This window comes from Vidua macroura, chromosome 11 (genome assembly GCF_024509145.1).
Source record: "Vidua macroura isolate BioBank_ID:100142 chromosome 11, ASM2450914v1, whole genome shotgun sequence".
Lineage (NCBI taxonomy): Eukaryota > Metazoa > Chordata > Aves > Passeriformes > Viduidae > Vidua > Vidua macroura.
This window is the reverse complement of record NC_071581.1, coordinates 17,297,787-17,319,458: the sequence shown is the minus strand read 5'-3', so window position 1 is coordinate 17,319,458 and position 21,672 is coordinate 17,297,787. Positions and strand designations below refer to the sequence as shown.

Below are 21,672 nucleotides of genomic sequence, written 5' to 3'. Positions count from 1 at the left end.
GGCAGGGGCTGCCCAGGTGGTCTTTGACACCACAACAGTTGAGCCAGGTTTAAAAGCAGCACCTCAAAACTTCCCTTTGCATCACAGAAATCATTGACCATATGCCCGGGCACCCTGACCCGCAACACAGCCTTATAGATGGATTTGGTTTGTTTGGGTTTTCTAAACCTCTTGTGCAAAATTAACCTGGGCACTCCAATTAAGACCGATCATGTAAAGTGCAGTCGGGATTGGTGCCAAACCTGCCCGTGGATCTTGGATCAACAGTCTCCCCATGGCAGTTGTCACTGCTGCTGTGTGAGAGTGTTTGTCTGCTGCAGGCACAGACAGGGCTGGCTCTGCAGAGACACGAGGCTTTCCAGTGGAGTTTTGTTCTGTAACAACCATTTCTCATGTCTTATAATGCTTTAAGAAATGGAGTGGATAGATTAGAGGCTTCTGTGGATCAGAAGGGATTTTTAAATTTTTATTGCTTTCTCTTTTTTTTTTCTTTCCCTTTGCCTCCCTTTTTTTTTCTAATTTAAATACTAAGTGAACTTATGTTCAAACAGGAAGAAAGTTTTCTCTGAATTGTTCCAACAGAAACCTGCAGATGGAGGACACAGGGTTGGGGCAAGCACCCTGGCATGGGCAATGGGCTATTCCCTGGCACAGACTAAAAGCACAGTGCCAGAACAGCTGGGGAGAGGGCAAGAAGCTATTTTGCTTTGTAAACTATAATTAAAAATAATAGGTGAGAGCGCATTAGCAAAGCACAACACTAATTTAAAACCGATAGAGTTTATCTGGCATCTTATGATTATTTATGTACATCTTAGTCCTTTCTGTGGTAACAAATTATGAGCTGATAGGAATCAGAATAAAGAGGCTGCCAAGTGCAATTGAAAAAGTAAATGAAGAGAAATTAGTTGTTGCCACATTAAGATAATTTAATGGGATAAGAGAATAGGCTTCAATCTCTTGTGATTTTCCTCCACTCCTTTGTTTTTTGGATTTCATTGTCACAGCCAAGGAAACTCAGGGTGCTGCTAGGGGGGTCAACCTGCAGAAGACCTCTACTTTGCATTCTCATCCTTCAAGGACAGGAAGCAGTTTAAAAAGCCCCAGTTCTCCTTACTTGAGGCATCTCAACTTTGTAGCAGCAAAGAAGTGCATATTTGTTTGCAAGACAAGCATTTTCCTCAGCAGATGGGATTAAACTGATAATGATGACTCCACAACTTAGAAATGATCTCCCATCACAAGGTAAACCAAAAGTGTCTGTATTAACTATTTTGAAAGGCATATATTTATCAACAGACCAAAATATTTTTAAAGTTAGTATAATACATAGTAATCCTCTTATTAAACCAGTATCTTTTTTAAAAAAAGAGAAAATATCTTAAAGGTGGTAGCAGAAATGGAAGAGAGTTCTACTAAAAATAATATTAATAGAGAACAATAAAATTTCTATGCTCATTTTAACTATCCTATAAAGCTCCACAGTACAGGTATGATCACTGTATCCAGCTGTTTAGCATGTCTCAAAGGCCCTAAAGAGTATTATTAGCTTTTTGCAAGCAATTCAACTGGACTTTCATTAGAAAGGTAAAATTAAACTGAATTGCTCAATGCAGAGCGAGAGCCCTCAAGCTATTGCTGAAAAGCATCCGTCCAGCCAAGCTAAACTCAGGCTATCTCTAACAAAATTCAGCTAATTCATAAAATGGAAGTTTATCAGAGCCAGTTTAAAATCCAACCCAAACAATAATTTATCTTTTCAAATGAGTTGAATTTGACGATGTTTAAACAAAATTCTCGTCAGGCAGAAAAACACCCCAGAGCACAAGAGCAGTGCTTTATACCTTGAGCAGTGACACAAGCTAGACTCCAGAAGAAGAGAATAGCTTTCCCTGTGTGAGCATAGGATATTTACTTTAAGTGATAAAAGATTATGTGGCTGGAAGCCCAAAGCACTTTATCTTGCGATGCCTCCAGTGTTTTGCTGAGAACTGGATGTAAGCAACGTGCCATTTGCTTTTTGGCTGTGTGTATCCTTACTTCTTTCTAAATGTTTCAATCATGTTGGCTATTTTGGAAGAAGAAAATTCAATGGTTCTATCATTGAAAGAAAAGTACCTTTCTTATTACTTAAGAGAAATGCAGTCATATTTATCCCTTCGTTGACAGAGGGTAAAGATTTAGTATCTCACAGTTATGGACAAACATGAACTCATCAAGCCTAGGAGGATGCTTCAGACAGCAAAGCTATGTAACAGAAGGTAAATCCCAGATTCTCAGAGCCATTTAAGTACCTAATTTCCTTTGTGAGCTGGTTGCATTCAGACTCTTGAGGATCTGCCTAAGTGACTTGCCCAAGGACTGAGAGGAGTGAGCATCAGAGTCACAGCAATCAAATCCCATTTTGGGTTGGCAGGAGTATCAAGAGGTCTCCAGCCTAACCTCCTGCCCAAAGTGGGATGTGTAGAAGCCTCATATGCCATTCAGAATGGGAAGGTCCCCAAGGCATAAATCCCTCATTTGCATCTACGATCCCACAAACCTCTGTGAAGAGCCAGAGCTGCAGATAAGTGCAAACTGCTTGCACTGCTAGCCAGAAACTGCTCCGTTTCTCAGCAAATATTGTTTATCCCTTATGAACACAGTCCTTTGAATGACATCTTTATATGCTGGGCCTTATGACAGTCTAGTAACAAGTTTTAATTTTTTGCTCATCAGCTTTCCTGTTCACATATCATCAGCATACAACAGCAGAGGATGTTAGGGAATCTAATTAGTAAACAATTCCATACTGCTGATACAAGATGAAACATTCTTAAACCAATAAAAAGAGCACTTTAATCACTGTTGAATGACTTTCAATGCCAAGCGGTTTGTGCCATGTCAGAACATAATTTGAAGAAGATTAGAGTACTATATAAAAGAATTAATGTTAACAACTTCGTTAAAAAATGTCTTAAACAATGAGCTTGTCAGTTGTCACAGACTCTCCCTGATCCATTGTGATTAAGCCCCCCCCCCCCCCAACAATTTCAGCTGATAAACAATGCTAAAAGCGTCAGGCAACCTAAACATTTTTTTCCATAGGTCCATCAGTTGTACAGGGTGCTAATCACCAGAGCTGGGGTCAGCCTTCTTTAACCTGCAACAAAGGCAGCGGGTTGCAATAATGAATACACAGGATAAAGAATTTGTGAGAAGCCCAACTGAATCTTTAATCATGCCTCAGTGCCATTTCCGATCCAGTCAAACATTTGAAAGCTGCTGGGCAAGCACCACGCTATCAATCTTTCCAGTGCACGTAAAATTACCCGGGAATCTTGTTTTGGATTAAGTTGAAGAGTGTCTTAGTAATAAGGGTTCATCATTCTCTTCCGCAAATCATTTGTCAGTTTTGTAATACAATCTTCCTCTGCAGCAGGGTGGGATTTATACAGCAGTTGCTGTTTATTTATAGTTGAGGCTCAAAGATCTAAATTATCCATCCTTCTGAAATCCTTTGTTGAATTGAAAATACTAAGTAGCTACTAGTTCATAGGCATTTATTTCATAACTGCAAGCAGTCAATTTTTTAACTGAGGGCACTGAATGCAAATTAATATTGAATAACTTAACAGCAAAAGAAAAGGGGTTCTTGAGATACAGAACATGGTAAAACCCTCATTAATATATGTAATGCATCTGTTAGTATTCTGAGATACCATTTATGTTCCTGATAAGAAAACATATTACACAGTTAATGTTTAGTTTTTAGATTTGTCTACCTTCAAATGCAAGTTTATTTTCTAAAATTAGACTTTTGTTCTGAAGCAAGTTTACATTCCAAGCATACAAATAATAGAAACAAAGCCATACTTTATCTGTATATTTATCAAGGATGAATGAATAGGATCAACTCTAAACTCTGTTAAGAGCACACAGCATTCAACATTGTCTGCCAGGGAGATGGGATCAGCTTATTTGAAAAGGAGGGGCTTATTTTCTTATGAAAATTTAAGCATAAAGGCCAGTTATCTTGGTAGCCTGAGGTTAAGTTCAGCACAGAGAGTTTTAAAAGATGGTCAGTGGAAAGAGGTGTATTCAAAATGACATGAGAGGAGAGTATTTGTGACAAGGGCCAGATTCAAAGCAAGCAGCTCAAGTGAAATAAAAAGTCAAATCCTTAAAACTCTTCAGGCTGTTCCTGTTATTCATATCAGGACTATTAGACAAAGCTAACACATCCATAGCAGTAAAATATCAGACCCACACAAAAGCACTGTGAGCTGAATAACTCATCACACAGCAGTGTGAGGTAAAATCAGAGAGTCATTAAGGTTGGGGAAAATCACCAAGTCCAACCACTGACCTAACTTAGCAACCAAGGCAGTATGAACACATTCCAGATATGAAATCAATGGGGTGTCCCATACCTTCTCTGTGCCTCTGATAAGCACCCTGAAGAGTTCATTCTGTTAGAGGGAAAAACTCTGCACCAGCTGGCTTCAGCAGTGGCCATTTTCCTGATTTGATGTAAAATACAAAATCTCCTTGGAATAACAAACAAAATGATACAGAATCTGTTTCCACAACCATCTTATCCAAACCAAACCCTAAAGTGACAGCTGCAGTTTTACATTCCTCAAGCCTCTCCTCCTCCTGGTGGGAACTAGCACTGCCTTCTCAGAAGCTCCACAGATTGGAGCAGTGGCTGAGGATCTGCTCCATTGCTTGTTGTGACTCTGATGCTGATGCTCAGGGTGGGCACAGTGGGGTTTGTGCTGCCTGGAGACAGCAGGGAGAAAACTGCCCTCAGAATGGATTTGTCTCCTTCTGGTATTGCTATAACCCCCAAGTTGGGAATGTGGTGCAGAGCTTTCTCAAATTACACTTATTCCTTTTTCCTATCAAGCCCAAGTCCTTGTGAACAATGTGGAGCACAATGACCTCTTCTGAAAAACACTAGCACATCTAAAATCCTCATGTCCTCATCCAGGATTCCTCAGTATCTGAGTTTTTAGGAGCAATCTTAAGAGCTATTTGGTGATATCACCCATGGCTGAGTCCACCTGTAGCTGAGGGAGCCACTTCCCAATGTCAGGTGTTCCTCTGCTCCTTTTCCTAGTGGGACAAGCCAAAGCTGTGAGGAACAGTAATTTTTCCAACAATGCAGTGAACAAGTTTTAGTCTCACCTATGAGTTTACAGGAGAACTGTTCAGTTCCTGCTGCAGTCCTCTCACTCAGAGAATCCCAGATGCACAGTTACCTTATGAATAACGCTCAGAATGTGTATGTATTAATGTCCTGTAAGAAAACAGGATTCCTTGATTGCTTTTTCAGCAAGGAAATATGAAATTGAGACCTTCCTTTGCTATTTTGGGAGAGCGTGAAACTGAAATCATATCTGCAGCTCAAAAAATAAAACTTTGGAGCTGCCAAATATGATCTAAACTCCAAACTGGGCTCAGTTGACTTCAGGTCCTATTTCCACCCAAGTGCCAGCAGGAAAACGTGACCTGAACTGACACTGAACTGACAGTCTTTTCAAAGCTCTCACCGAACCACATCTAAACCAGAGGTTCTCAACCACCTCCCCTTCCCCCATCACCACAGTTAAACCAGCAAAGCATCTCTTAGAAGATAATACAACGAATACACCAAAATCTATAAGGTCTGCTTTTTTCCCTCTGATGTATTCCTTTTTCAACTAATTCCCAGCTACAAAGACTCAAAACTCCATCAGCTTCTCCACTTGCAAAGCATAGTTGGTTTCAAGCTGTAACTTTTCTTAGTGTCATTAAGACCCTTACACATTTACAGTATTCTTTACATACATTATAGGAGATAAGTGTGCTATGCTCTTTGAGTAAGGAAACTGCAGTAGTTCATGAAAGAGGATTTGTTTTCAACTGCTCAGGCATTAAGACCTAGTGATTATTTCAACTATTCAGTATATGCAGCTATATTTAACTTACATTCTGGGTTTTAACTTTGCAAAAGAAATCGTGTCCATTGTAATAAATGTATTTTGATAATGCACCATGTTGTTTGTGTTATGCAACCCCCAGTATGTTCTCAATTACAGAAAAGATAGCACTTGAAAACTTCCAACCTCCAATATCCAGTATCAAACAGATTTTCTGCAATCATTCCACAGGAGAAAAAAAAAAATACAATACAGGACATCAAGTCAGGAGAACTGGGCTGTTTTCCTCTTTTTGACTTTTCCTTCCCTAGTGAGCTTGGACAAGTCACTTCAACTCCATGTACCTCACTTTTCTCAGCTATAAAATGAGGAGGTTACTCTTATTTACCCACCTCACAGGGGTGTTGTGAGGAGTCATTCAGATTTATGGAGTGCTTTCACACTTAATTTGGAAAGGCACTGTGTAAGTATAAAGTGTTATATTATCAACCATTGTTAAAATGTGTAGAAAATGTAGAACAAGGTTGGCAAAGTAGCTGACAAAAATGTAATTATCTTTTAAAATCATGCCTATTTTTCTCTATTGTATAAACTTAATTCTTTAACCTGTGAAGCTGTCTGCTACCCCGGGTCCTGTTCCAATGTCTTCCTTCTCTCATCCAGTTTTTTTGCCCAGATCACAGAGAACTTGGTAAAACTCTTACTAGCCAAAACAACAGTGAGTTATTAAAAGATGGATGCTTTAGAGGGAAACAGTCCCTGAAATCCATGCATTCATCTCTCCCACCCTTTGCATATGCTAGGCAGAGCCATCATGGCATACCAGGGCTGGGATTCAGTTGCCTAACATGGTTCTTGAGACATCTGAGCTGCCTCAAGATATCCCTCGTGCTCCACAGCTGTCTTTCAGAAGGGCACATATTTCCCATAGGTCTGGTATTGTATCTGCCAGCCCCTCAGGGATATCTCTGCTAAAACCACACAATGGTTAAGAAAACACCAGACTGTGCAAATTAAATGCTTTTGCCACAGCACCTGGAAGGGAGCTGGTTCCCACGGGCAGCACCATATTTCTTTTCCAGAATCTTATTGAAGTCCACAATCAGCTTCTGAAAAATGTTTCAAGGCTGACAGAGAGCCACCTTAAGCTATAAAAACTATAATGAAGCCTGTGGCTTTACCTTGCTCCACCAGCACTTCAGGGCAGGAGCAGCACCGCTCCTCACAGGCCTCTTTATCAACAGCACATTTCCAGGCACATCAGTGCTGCAATTCCTTCTCCTGCCCACTGAACCCCTGTTCACACCTGATTTACACTTTTAAGACATCACTGCTCCACTGAAATGGCAGCTTTGAACACTGCATGCAAATGTCTATGATCTTTTCTTCTCACAGGCTGGTATGGAGCAGTGAAGTGATGCAGCATTCTTCTGCTCATTTCTAGATCTGGGTAAAATCCGAGGAAAATTACGGATTTTCATTTCAGAGAGTAACAGGGTACGGGTGAGCTCAAGTTGAAGAAATCATGCTGCAGTCCATTGCTTACCCCCTGCCCTGTGTGCCAGCACTGGCCAGTGGAGTGAGAAGCAAAGAGCATGTCAGGGACAGTCCCTGGGCATCCCAGCTCTGCTGGGGGCTGCGCACACCTGAACATCCGCAGGAGCTCACCTTCTGTGATGCACATTTATACAAACACGATCACAAACACAAATTCTATCACAACCTGCTGGCCACAGTCAAACTGGAAATCCCGTGGAGGTCTGGGAATCCTCCTGAGACACATAACCTGCCAGCAAAAGGTAGATTCTTCTGGGCAAGCGCAGTTTAAAGAGTTGAGCAAACAGGTTGTTGATACTAAACGTATCCTGCCAAAACAGAGAGATTAGATACACTGCTGCAACTAAATCATCAGAATTGGTCTGGCTGGTGTTTGGGCATACACAGATGAGAGTTCATTGAAATTACTTCTGTTATTAACTTATGCTGAATTGAAATGTTTTATGGTTTTGCTGTAGTTTAATTATATATATACTTTATATAAATGTGTGTATACATACAATACTGTATATGCTGTATATATTTATATAGCTTTTTAATACTATTACTAGTCCAAATTTAGACTTTTTCATACGCATTACTGAAAGAATATCGTCACAATGCTGACATCTGGCTTCTTCCTTCACTGCACAGATAATTTTTTAGGCTGAATTTATTTCAGATATGAGTGAAAAAAAAAAAAGTCACACAACGCAATGCTTTTTAAGGAAGTGACCTTTTGGGACAGATATTTAATGAGCTCTTTGTTTAGTTTTTAAAAATAAAGACTGCTTTTCATCTGTTGATACACACGCACACATATGCACATACACACACAGACACACACAGTTCAATAACACAATGCATTGAGAAACCACAGGGTGTTATGATGGGGAAGTATCATGGTAAGAAAGTAACTATCAACTCTGTCTTCCAGAAACTAATTAAGGGAATGTATTTTGCAATAATACAGATCTCGCAAACAAGCCTCTGAAGTCTAGGCTTAGAGCTGTAAGCCAGGCACTCCTGTATTATGTATGTGTGATTTTCATAGCCTCCTGTAAAGTGTGCCCTGTTAGTGCATCTTTCAGGCTCAAAGACACTGGTCTTGTTAATATTTCATTTAGTACATACTGTAGAGTCTCATTTATATTACTTCTATAATTAATGGTGATAGCTTAGGCACTGCCTTTACAAGGAGAGATCCCTGTATGTTGGTCGATGGGTAATGAGAAACAATAGATATTTCATTCACCAGCAGCTTGTTGCTAGTTAGTAGGAAATTATCGTGTGTACTGTTGCTTTAATTGCCAGGGTAAATAATGCCGCCGCTGTGTTAGTGAACATTTTAAAGCACTTGATGCAAATAGACTAGAAACAAAACACAAAAAAAAATTACCTTTATTATGCTATACCTTAGCACAGGGAGTTTAAAAGGTACGTCTTAAAACATTTGCGTTCTATCATGCAAATATATCTTAATATGCATGTGCTGACTATTCAACTACTGTATTTTAGGAAATACAATTATGCTGCCTTTCTCTTCTCCTATGTAGACTGTAAATAACTGTAGATCTTTCTCTTGTTTTCCCATGTAAATATATGTAAATATTAACAAGCTATGCATGCTGATATTCTAGGCAATTTCAGGTACTTTTATAATCTGAAGGCATGTACTTGAACTGGTTTGTTAAAAAAAAAATCAACTCTCTCAAATCCTTTAAAGCTCATTAGAAATTAAAGATTTCTTACTAGACTGGTTCCTTCACTCTCGGTTTTTTGTTTATTTTTCCCTCTGCTTTGCCAGTGCTGTCTCCCAGGACCCACCACCAAGGATGCACATTCCAAGGCTGTTTACTCCAAAGCATGGGGTCCTGTCTCAGGATGTGATCCATTCCCTCCTGCAGGATGGGCACCATTTAGATTCAGAGACTCAGAGAGGGGATGTCTATCCCCTTCTCTCTGACCTCTCCCTCTGCGTAATAATCACAGAGTCACAGAACCGTAGAATGATTTGTTTTGGAAGGGATCTTAAAGATCCTCTGGTTCCAACGCCCTGCCATGGGCAGGGACATGTTCTACTGGGCCAGTTTTGATGTTTTCCATTCCATTTTCTCACTCCATAATCCGTCAAGCCTGGGCTTAATACCACAAGTGCCAGGGCTGGGTTTGAGGGCAGATGCAGCCACAGCCAAGAGCAGTCCCCATGCCTCCACTGGTTGTGCTGCAGTCCTGCTGCTCACTCAGACATGGCTCCTGTGTTCCAACACGCTCTTTATGTTTCTTTTCCAGCATGCTTATGACTTTGACAGATTGTGAAAATAATTTGATAAATAGCTTGATAAATTTCTCCATCTCCTCCCTTCCGTGCTGTAACACTGTTTGTGGAAGCCTTTCAACTGAAGGAGTGTGAACAAAAAAGAAATTACCTAAAGCTTCTAAATCAAGTCACCTCCTGCATACAGATTTGGAGACAAGATTTCAATTTAGCCCTCTTATTCCTTCTTCTTTTTCTTTTTTTTTTTTTTTTTTTTTTTTTTTTTTTTTTTTTTTTTTTTTTTTTTTTGTTCAAGCAGTAAATGAAGATTACTCTGAGGAAAAAGGTAAAAAGTAGAAAAAGATGCATTTATCCCCCAGTACAGTAGAGGGGAGAAAAAAAAATCCTCTCTCCATTATCTATGAAAACTAAATGCAATGACAACTTTTTAATTGAAAGAAAACAGCTTTCATGTCTGAAGATGTTTTTTTCCAGAGTAGGCGTATGAGAATAAACACATTAATTGACAGGATCCTTATGACTTTTTAAGTTCCTCAAACTTAGCTTGGCATCTGGGGAAGATCTCTTTCCAGTCCTTGAAGACTCTTTCAAGATGAATGTTTAAAAAGCTGAGCTGACACGGGCATTACGTTCAAGTGCAAGCTGTACTATTCTTTAGTAGAGGGCGTAGAAATGGTTCATAGAATTATTATCTTTCTACAGACAAAACCCATTACCTTCACACTAGGAGGGAAAAGCTAGTTTTTAACTTATATAAAACGGAATCAATTATCAATATCTTTGCATGGTTTCCCAGCTCTGCTGGAGAGCAGTCACAGAGCTAAACACACAGAGCCATTTGGCAAAAGGCCTCCTGCCTATGCTGGGCTTCTTGTTACACCTTTCATTTAATAAAATCACATCTGCAGAAGCAAAAATAAGTAGCAATGATTTGTATGCAGGGCTTCCACCCTGAATGTCACAAAGGGAGATGGGAATCACATTTGCAGACTGATCACTGGGCTTCTGTTACTTTCGACTTCTTCCCAGTAAAAAGTGAACAAGCAAATAAAAAGCAGCCAGTGACACAGACTCAAACACAGTGGTGAACAGCAGTGCAGGTCAGAGCATCCATAAAGCCTGTTGTCTTTGGCATGGAAAAAAGTGCTCCTTCAGCAACCTCCACCATATAATCCACACCATTCTGCCTCTGAATAATCCTTTTGCTGGCTTTAACAGTGGCTTTCACAGATGGTCGTGTTTCCAGTGAGAAAAGGAAAGCTGGAAGGTAAGTGGTGGCTTTTCATGGTGAAATCCACACATGCCCATTGCTTTTAAACTGCAACAAATAGAAATCTTACATCTTCCAGAAGACAATGCCTAACCTGGTTCAACTCTGTGTTCTGTGAGCAGAGATGAGTGCATTAGCAGCCATCCTTTAAAAGCTGTGTGCCCAGCTATTTCACTAGCACAGGCAAACTCCAGTGCACACAGAGGTGCAGCATCTGCAAGGTATATAAAACATAATACTCTAGAAGCTGGCAGTGTTGTTGGGGAAGGAAATGTTCATTATTAGACTCACTTATCTGTTTATCCCATTCACGAGATCTGCTTCTACAAAGCGCATAATGATAAATGGCACATTTGCAAATTATCTTCTGAGTGCTGATGAGAAATCAGCAACCTGCGAGTTACCGTGACTTTGAGTGAGTACACTCCACTGCGAGCCTCGTTTGCTGAGATGCCTGCCAAATGAGTGCATTAGTATATTAGGAGTCTAATAAATTGACTAACAAGCATTTGATGAAAAATAGCTGTTCCATCCGTTACAGTTATCATCACCGCCAACAAGGCTACTGGGGTTGGGATTTTGAAGGCACCAGCTGCTGATAAAAGAGTTGTTGCCGTGCTGTGCCACACTCTCAGCAGCATCCACCTCCCTAACTGTGCATCTTAACAAACTCTCAGCAAGACACAGGACCTTCTTTGCTTAAGTTTTCCTCTGCCTCTTCATGACACTTATGAGGATTTAAACCATTGCTGTCTTACGCAGTCCTGTCTTTTCTCTCCACTGCAGAAAGTAAGATGCTTGGTTTCCCTGTCTGGGAAGGAGATGGAGGAGGCACTTTCTGTTATATAGCTCAGCACTACTCAAACACCTGAGACTGTTCACACTCACAATCTGAAAACTTTAACTTGTTAATTTTTGCCACAAACATCACACTAAAGGACTGAGGTGGCTTTGGCTATAGTCACATTCAGCAGAAAGGCACTGCATTATTTAATATCGTGCAGTCAGATGAGTTTCAGGGGTGGCTCACAGTCCTACTTCTCACTCAGTGTCCTCACGGAAAAACTCAGAAAATAAAACATACAACACTGCACTTGTGTCATTCACTGCTTTGCTGGATGTTTAAGAAACACAGTTCTTTTTATGAGTAAAACTGATCAGCTCTCATGATGCAAACATCCTCCCTGCCTGGGAAGGAGCAAGCAACCACCACGTTCAAATCCTCAGGTCCTGCAAAGCAGAAAGAGGGCAATTAAAGCCCCGGGCTGGCTGTGCAGATCCCTTTGGGAAGGCTTGGCCGCTCCCCACAGCCCCATGCAGCCCACCCGATGCACTGTGGGTGTTTGTGCCTCCTCCTGGCACACAACTTGGGCAGCAACGCTCTGCTCTGGCAAAGCCTGCTTGAGTAAATTATGTCTTTTCAGGCTAATGAATTATTGGAAGTGCAATATACCCTTACATTCAAGTTTCAGAAATCTTCCTCGTGCCGCTTAATTTGTTTAAAGTAGAGAGGAACCCAATCCATTACAAATGCCCGTTTATCCACTGCTGACAAATCCCAGGGAGCGCTTTAAAACTACACACGCCTAAGAAAAGCTCAGTCTGTACCTTCCCAAATTGCCTTTCTGCTTTTACCTGAGACATTCGCAAGATCCCCAACTCTGTCAACAGTCGCTCTGCAGTTTTGTTTAGCTTATCATCAACAGACTCTGCTTTTGTGAGTGGACAAGTCATTTGAGTGTGCACCACAGTTATAATGGCCTGACTGACAGCTCAGCCAGATAAACACGAGAGAATAACAGACGTAGGAACAATCTGGGTATTCATTTTGTCCGTTCAACCGGTTTGAAAGGATTTGCCAGCCAAGGGCACAACACTTCAGGCTAATTTGCTCAGCCAAAGCACTGCTGGAGTGTAAGGCTGCAAGCAGATGACTGATGTTGGGGAGATCAGCGTCCCCAGATGAGGTACTTATTATTCACCTCTGCCTCACAGGAAATGAAAGTACTATTTATTCAAAGCACTCATTTGAAAGAGGAAAACATATAGAAATGAACTTTGTTACAAAACTTGAACCCTTCTCACTGCTTCCCCGCTTCTGCATTAATTCCAGCCTCTTGTCCTCGTCCATGTCATCCTGCACTGCAGCGTTTCTGTCTTCTTGCTCCTTACATACTTTCCTTAGCTTTGTCTCCTGCTTTGCAGTCTCACCCCTATAGCTGACACCGAGTACATTTTCTTTTCTGTTTATCCTCCATTTTTAAGCTGTACTCAGCTCTGTAAACCTCAGAGGCCCAGCTCTATTCTGTGTCTGGTGTAGCAGAGGGTGCCCGCGATGTCCTGGCTGTGTCTCACATGCCAAATGCACTCTGCAATCTTTTGGCCGATATCAGCCCCATACTCCAGCAAGAGCCACGTGCTGACAACATCAGTCACCACTCTGTTGTGGAGCCAAGGGACCCAGGGCCAGTGCAATGACAATGCTGTCCTGGTTAAGGAAAGTTGTCTCTTGCACTTTTTAAGCACCCTGTGTTTTAGAGTGACAGAGCTACAAGTTCACCTGCTAATCATGTAAAAGTAAATGATGGGTAGAACAGCCGAGCTTGTACTAAGAAAAGGTAAACACTGTTCTGACATATTCCCTCAAGCAAGCAAGCAAAATAATAACAGTTTGCCGTGGAGGTTTGCAAGTTTGCTCCCATTAATTAAGTTCCATTTTCCAGCATCTTGAGTTTCTAGATGTTTTCTCCAGGACTGATTTCAACAACTCTTTCTCCCACTGAAAAGCAAAATCCAAACCCTGCTTTTGGTGACAGCAGCAGGACTCTACTGACTTCCTCCAGCTGAGGAGCCAGGACACAAGGTGCAGTGGGATGGAGGTAAATCCCTGAGCACTTTTGGAGGGCAGTGTCCCAGCAGAGCGCCCGCAGCCCGAGCACGGCAGGCTGGGAACAACGGCCCTTGCAGAGGTGATGCACTAACAGCCTCAGACACATCACGGGAGGAATGTAAAGTGCACCTGACATTTCTTTTGATCTACTCCTAAGAAGCATTAAAAGGCACATTAATGTGCTGCTTTAGTGCATGTTCAATGTGATAGTTGGAGACATAACTGAGCCTTTCACAAAAGTCTAATTGGGAAGAAGAATAAACTTATTGTTTCCTCCTCTGGACATGCACCCTAGAACATAGGCAGAGTTGACATTTGCATGAAGTATGTTGCTGTTTTGCATTTTAAATCCCAGCATGCTAAATGTAGGTTGAATGATCACTTTGACTATTATTAGGAAATCAGTACATGCCCAACAGCAGTTCTACAGATGCAGGAACTGATATTACCCAGCAGCAGGTTATCTTTCTCCAGTGCTGAAATTCAAAATTGCATGTGTATATTTACATACTTATATTATAAATTGCTTGTTTAAAATGTCAGATGAACACTAATAAAGTATCTGAGCACCTACAGCCACTTCTCATGCAATTGTTTGATATTGCTCATGGAGATCCTCACACACACATCGTATTCACATCTAGAAGCAGTTTTGTGCATTGAGCTATTGATACTTCTTGACCTTGTCAGACTACAAAGCACCTTTGCATCTCTGTGCGTTCAGTTGCTATGTTGAAGTCCCTTTGCTCTTTTAGGACAATCATACAATGAATAAACTGCAACAAACCAAGTAGCAAAGAAAAAAAGAAATGCAAAAAGATAGCATTCATACCCAGGTTAATCAACAGGAGAACAAAGAGAGCAAAGAGAAGTCAGGTCTAAGTTCCACAGTAGAGGTAAGGTCAGGAACGACATTACTGGGTCATCCCAAATTTTGCTGAAGGCTGCATATTCCTTGTTCCTATTTTCTATCAGCTTAGGTGTGTGTTTGCACATCTGGTCAGACCTATGTCCTGCTGAACTCTTATTTTGCTCTCCGTGCAATGCTTTTTCTTACATCTGCTATGCTGATAATTTATGTGTCCCTGATTAGCTCCCTCAGTGCTTTATCTCTGGGAGGATTAGAGGCTTTATGGTGTCCTCTTCATTTGTCTGTAGCACCTCCTTCCAGCCTCAGCCAGGCTTCTTGGACAGCCTTCTCTGCTGCAGTACTAAGGATGCCAAAGCTGCTATACTAAGCCACGCACCTCTTAAACTCCCCTGGCAAAAGACAGTCTAATTTGGAAGAACCATTAGCTTCCTTTTGTTGTAGCTCTCACTCAATCTAGCCACAAAAACTGCAGTGCAAGGAGGAGGAGGAAGCTGAGGAATGGGAGCTCAGAGAGCCCTGCTGCTCCGTGTTCTGGCACTGACAGAAAAGCAGGAACCTGCAATGCCAAGGCTCCCCAAGAACACAGCGTGTCCTGATCAAGTTATGCAGGTAGTTAAAACAACTCCAAACTGCTCTGGGTACAAAACAGATGGATGCAGAGGTCTTCTGGATCATGTACCAAGCAATTCTGATTTCTGTGTGATATTTATAAACCAGTCAGTTTTAGCTGGCATCAACACAGGATTAAAGGTGACACTCAATGCTTCAAAAAAATGTGGGGCTCTTCCCATCCCAGCTTTTTTATGTCCTCACTTTTCTTGACAACAGCATGATGTTCTCATAAACAAGGAAACATCCTGCTCACCACAAAGGTGAAAGACAGGTTTTTTTGAGCTACTCCTCTGGTTGATGTTCAAGGTAGACTCTAATGAGCCCATCTTGAAAATTGGGGAATTCAACTTCAATAAAATGTCTGTCCTGCATGAAAAATTTTGAAATACAAAACAAATGTATAGAAAAATCCAGGATTTCTGCTTGAGGCCACGTGGATTTCAGAGGCCTTCCTTGTAAATGATCTCATTAAACAAACCTTTAGGAAGCAACCAAGATTGGAAATTTAGCTTTCTCAATATTTCAATCTGTATCCCTTTCCAAAAATGCAGCCAAAGCTTTGCTGATGGAAGACCTAAGATGCTCCATCCAGAGGCCAGGGCAGACAAGGGGACTGAGTACATCAATGGTGGCAGGAAAGAGGGACAATTCCCTGAGCCTGGGATGGGAAGCTGGAGCTGCAGGAACCTCTACAGTGTGAGTGTGCACATGTGCTGTCACTCAAAGAGAGAAATGCTTTCTTTTGATGGGATACACACCTCTCCTTCTTTCTCCAGTGGGAGGAAGGGAAATGTGCCTTTGCTTTCCAGGAAACACAAAGAAGATCCTTTCCCATTGGTGCCAGTCAGCATTCTCCATTTGCCACATACAAGTAAAAATGATGATGTTTAATGAGATCTCTATCCCCTGTTTTGCCACAATGCCATATCCTGTTAGGAGGATCCTCTTTTGACAATAAATTTCTATTAAAGTGCAATGTGCTCTTAAGTGGCACAATCTTTTTCAGTTGGCAACATGTGAAATAGATGTTCTGTCCAGCTGCTGTATTGGAACTGTGCTATCTAACTCTTTTTGAGCACTTTTTTCAGCGCGGTTAGATTACAGAAGGGAAAATCACTCAGTGGCATAAATGATAAATACCTAAAGGATATTTAGTGCTTACTTTCTGACAAGTCCAAAAGTGAATTTGATGCAAAACAATGAACTTAAGTGACCCCTGCTGACTTCTCAAGGAATGGCATTCCATAGGGAGTCCCATTTGTGAAACAAACGGTTCAGGTACAAAATCAAACCCTTTGTCTCAGCTTGGACTTCTTCTTGGAAAAAATTCTTACTCAGAAAGTTACTGGCAATCTGAAATGGTGCTGGGGTCTACCAGCTTTGGCTGGTCCATAATAATTGAAAAAAAAGATAAAACCCTTGCAGCAGCCAGACACACTTAATTTGTTTTTCAGGAGTATTATTAGTTAAGCATAGCTGGAATCTGAACATCTTATATCTGCCCACATATCTGGCTGGTGCCTTCTGGCCTTCTGTGTGATGCAAGGGGCTAATAAAACGTGGCAGCACTTGATGTCAGATAGTTTGTCTCTGCCTTGTTTAATCACTCTGAATGGAGTGATGCTCAAGCCCAACTTGCATTCACTATCAGTCTGCAAGAGGCTGCTGAGAGCTACTTCTCAGCAATCAGCTTGAACTCTTGGCAAGACATCTGTCAAGTACACTTTAGCATCCCCACAACCTCGAAGTAAGAGAAGTGGCCTTCTCAATTTGGATGCAATATTAAAGGCAGTTGACAGAAATCTTACATCCCGCTGCCTTTTCTCTCTAGGTTGGCAATTCTGATCCCATTAAAGTCAGTGGGAGCCTTGTCATTGACTTCAACAGACCAAACACTGCAAACATAGTGCTCAAGATGGAATAAACACAACTGGATAACTCTCAAAGTCATTGAAAACCTAAAATCCCATTAGGTTTTTGAGGTATCTTGACACTCAAGAGGCACTTGAAACTCCAGAGGCTCAGGCATTTCACACAAACCCCAGGATTTGTCCAAACGAGGAGGCAACATCACTATTGTCCTCATTAAACTCTTAAAACACATGAGTTAAGCTTTCAGCACAAATCATGGTGTTAGGTCCAGTTGACTAAAGCACAAACTTGATCAGAACATCTACATCCCAAACAAAAGAATCGCAAGCTCAGATGAATTTCCTCAGACTTCTCATGACCTCATTTGCAGTGGGCTACTGGTTGATACAACTTCATTGCAAATGCAAATGTTTATCCAGTAATACAGCACACTTAAAAAAATACACCAAAAGAAAAGCAAAACAGAAAAAATTACCATCCAGCCTCAGCTTGTGTGTCGGTGTTCACAAAACCAGAGATATCACATGTACTGGAAATCATTGGAGAATGTCTCACAGGATGTATATGTGAAAAAAAAAATCACTTCATAAAGGCATACGCTGCAAATGGCTTAAAGGCATCCAAAGTATTCTTGGAAAGTGCAATAGCAGATAAGCTCCCCTTTTAATTTGTCTTAGACTAGGTGTTAGTGCAAGTTACGACCAAGAATTTAGCACATCCATTCAAATTATACCTAAAGCACTAAATCCAGCACAGCAGTAATTTTCTAGTCTTTCATACTTCCCAACTTAATGAAAAGAGACGTTAATGTCCCAACCATAGATTAATTAGATGGAATCATTAAGAATTATTTCCCAAGTATCTTTTGCTAATACATGTATTATCATTGAACACTACCAACCCTGTGTGGAAGGTTAATGTTATTTTGGAAGAATATTTACAGTATCAGGGATTGAAAACCCAATACCTAAAAAAATATTTTCCACCTGCAGCTATCTGTCATCCATCCCACACAAACTTTGAAAGCTTTCCACTATCTGTCAAAACACAGGTTTTGATGCAATAAAGACTGTAATTATTGAGCATTTACAAGAAATAATATTTTCCCTCTGGTACATGTTATAACAGTTGTTAACATGCAAGTATGAATACTAATGCTCCAAGCCCACCTATACTCTTCACAAATGATAAGGATTTTTTCGAATACTGATATAGAGGCAGGTATAATAAAAGAGCAAGATAAGACTGAATATAGGTTTTGAAAAGTAAATGTCAATCAGAATAAGGTTTTTAGAGGCATAAGAACTTGATTTGAGGTAGAGTTTGGAAATAAAGCTGACAATTAGATCCAGAGATATAAACAGCACTTCTTTTGTGTTGAAAAATAAAATGATCCTTTTGCAACCAAAATATCAGGCTACAAAGATGTGTGAAGGAAACAATGCAGAGGATGCAACAAAACAGCTCTGCAGATGCCACGCTAGCAGATGGCTTAAGCTGGCTGAATTACTGTATAAACATTTAACTGAGAGTTTGATTTTATAAGTGTGGAAATTATACAAAACAAAAAGGAAATGATTCTAAGAAGCACTTAAATTAGTAATTTGTAATTTTCTCTGCTAAGATGGCCTAGCTCTGCTGCCTTGCAAGAGTCCATTGAAGAGTGGGGTTCTGGAATCTGTGAGAGAAATTGCACACCGTAAAAGGGAGCTCGTATGAACACACAGAACAAAGCGAGGCACTTAAAGGTAAATATATATACCTTTCCACTGATGTTGCAGCTCAAATCCATTCTAACTGCAAGTTAATAAAAAAAAATCTCCGCCCCTCCCCACTCTCCATTTCCTCCTTCATGTCTAGATAACAAAGGCTGTGTCTCTCTGTTTATATCTCAGTAACTTCTACAGCAACCGCTTGTCGTGTTACTTGGGCTCAATTGTAATACGTGGGCAGGAAGGGCACAAGAGAAAAAGGCTCTTTGTGCATAGATATCTTCAACAAATACCAGCCAGAAGGCGGAAAGGCAAAAATATACAGGAAAAGGGAGAAGAATTTATGCAGAAATAATGTGGCTTCTTGCTACAGAGTACAGTCTGGATAAAATAAGAGCATCACTGTTGAATTGATGGGTTTGGCCTGATTAATGCCTAGACATGTGTCTCAGATGAATGTTTTCTATCATTTTGCAAAGAAATAACAGGCAAAACAGGAGGCTGATGATGGGCACAGGGTTTTATCCTGATTTACTGGATGTCAAAGCAATCTGTCCTCAACATTTCCCAAAACAGTGACAATTTTTTCTTCTGCCTTTTCCAGGGAGCAACCCGACCCCAGACAATTCTAGCAGTGAGTGCCACAGCAGTGTCAGACCTACCCTGTGAAACTGCCACGCTGTTGGTGTCAGTCTGCACGACATCCTCCCCTGATGCTCCACAGCAAACACAACCACAACTGCTGCTTCTGCTGCACTTACCTACACTCCCCACCACTCCCCATTTTACATTCCTTGCTGCTGAAAAGCCATAACTTGCTATTCCAGAAGTGAGATGGCAATTACATCGGGTGCACATAGTTCTAATGAAAGAGTAAGTCATCTTCTTCCTCAAAACCTCTGTTTTCCCTGCTGTCTGCATTCCAAATTCTCCATTTGGTTTAATGATCAAGGAGAGCTAATAACTTCTCCCTCTAAGCAGTTTCATTGTGCCAGGAACAAAATAAATTATCATCCCTCTTACATTCCAATACAGAAGTTTCTCATAACTCTTTCCTCCTGATCTTCACTCTTTTTCTGTTCCCATGCACTCCCTTGCTTATATCTCCTTTCCTTCCAGTTCATCTGTTCCAAAACAACTACTTCTCTCCTTGGGATTCCCTGATATCACATCATGGAGAATCTGGAAATCAAATTGGTTTAGGAATTACCCTGGTTGTTTAAATTCACTTCATCCTGGCTAAGGCAGGATTTATGAATCTTAAATCAAAATGTTTTTCCCTGTTATATCTGGGGTTGACATCAGAGACTGAGAAAGGTGAGAGAACCCCTTTATTGACTGCTGGCCATGAGCAGCTCCAGTTTCTGATCCCACAGGTGATTTAACTAATTAAGAAATCCACTTTGTCAAGCTTGCCTCATCACTTTCTTTTCTCCTTCCATTTTTTTCTACAGTCTTACAGTTTCCTCTCTCCCACAAACCCATCAAGACTAACTTCAGAACTGGATTCATGGTTTCTATTTCTCCAGCTTTTGACTATGAAATGCAAAAAGTCAGGGTGTCTTTTCAATGTCTTACTACTAGAAAAATTATTTTAAAATTTATTTTAAAGAAAGCAAACTCCAACATTTTAATTCAGTATACCAAAAATCTATTTTAAAATGCAAAGAAAATGACATTTGGTTGACAAGCATTGTGACAAAGTGATGAAGTTCCATAGTATTGTCCACATGTCTAATTAATATTTGATGAGAAATGTATTTGATAACAGGATGGACTCCCAGTAATCAAACTATGATTGATCTAGAAACACACTACTAACAAAACCCCTTCTCACATGATCTTTGCCTGTTCAATCAAATTATCTCTAAATAAACAAGTGGTAAGTAGACCTAAAGAAAATATTAACCTGCAAATTGCCTGTCTACCTCTTCTCTCCTTGAGTGTGGTCATAGTAGGGGCAGAATTTTTGTTATCACTCAGGTCATCAATCATATTTAAAAAAGAATATTTGACTGGAAGTCCAGGGATTCTGATACAAATAGTTTAATTTGACAGACTAAAAATTTATATTCTGAACTACTTTAAATACCTTCTCTAGGTACTTTTTGCCTGCTGGTGTACTGGAGAAGTTAAAACAATGGTAATGTGAAAAACTGAACTTAGATTTCATGACCAGAATCAGGATGGTCATTTGTATGCACAAAAAGTACATTTAAACCTTTCTTGTTTCCTGAGATGATCAGACAAAGGAATTCAGATGAACTTTACCTTTTGGAACAAGCACCTCCATGCAAAGCTCCCTCTCTTTTTTAGACTAATAGAATTTGGTACATTCCTTCCATCTTTGTAGGAGCTAAAATACATTATTAAAACCTCTAGTTCAGTTACAGTGCTGTAAATCACCACTGCTACCCAGGTCCTAAATTTTAATTTCACTCCAATCAGAATCAATTATTCCACTTCCCATCCCTGGCCTCTCTCTCAGTGCTGGGGAAGGAACATCAGGGGATGCTGCTGCCGTGGGCCCCCACAGGCTGTGCCAGCACCCCTCCACCAGACATGCTGCAGGGGAATCACTCAGCTTCTGATCCCATGGCCACGGCCCCAGACGGGGCTGGGGGAGCCTGCGACGTGCAGGTTCAGGGGTAGCACACGTGGGAACAGACACGACCACAACCACAGGCTTATGTGCAGTGACACCAGTGTCATTTACATGTCACGT

The 21,672-nt window shown here is 40.7% G+C and overlaps 1 protein-coding gene across 1 annotated transcript in view; it reads right to left on the bottom strand.

Moving 5' to 3' along the window:
* WWOX (WW domain containing oxidoreductase) overlaps window positions 1-21,672 on the bottom strand; it is a 484,520-nt gene that overhangs the window by 1,423 nt on the left and 461,425 nt on the right. The window lies entirely within an intron of this gene.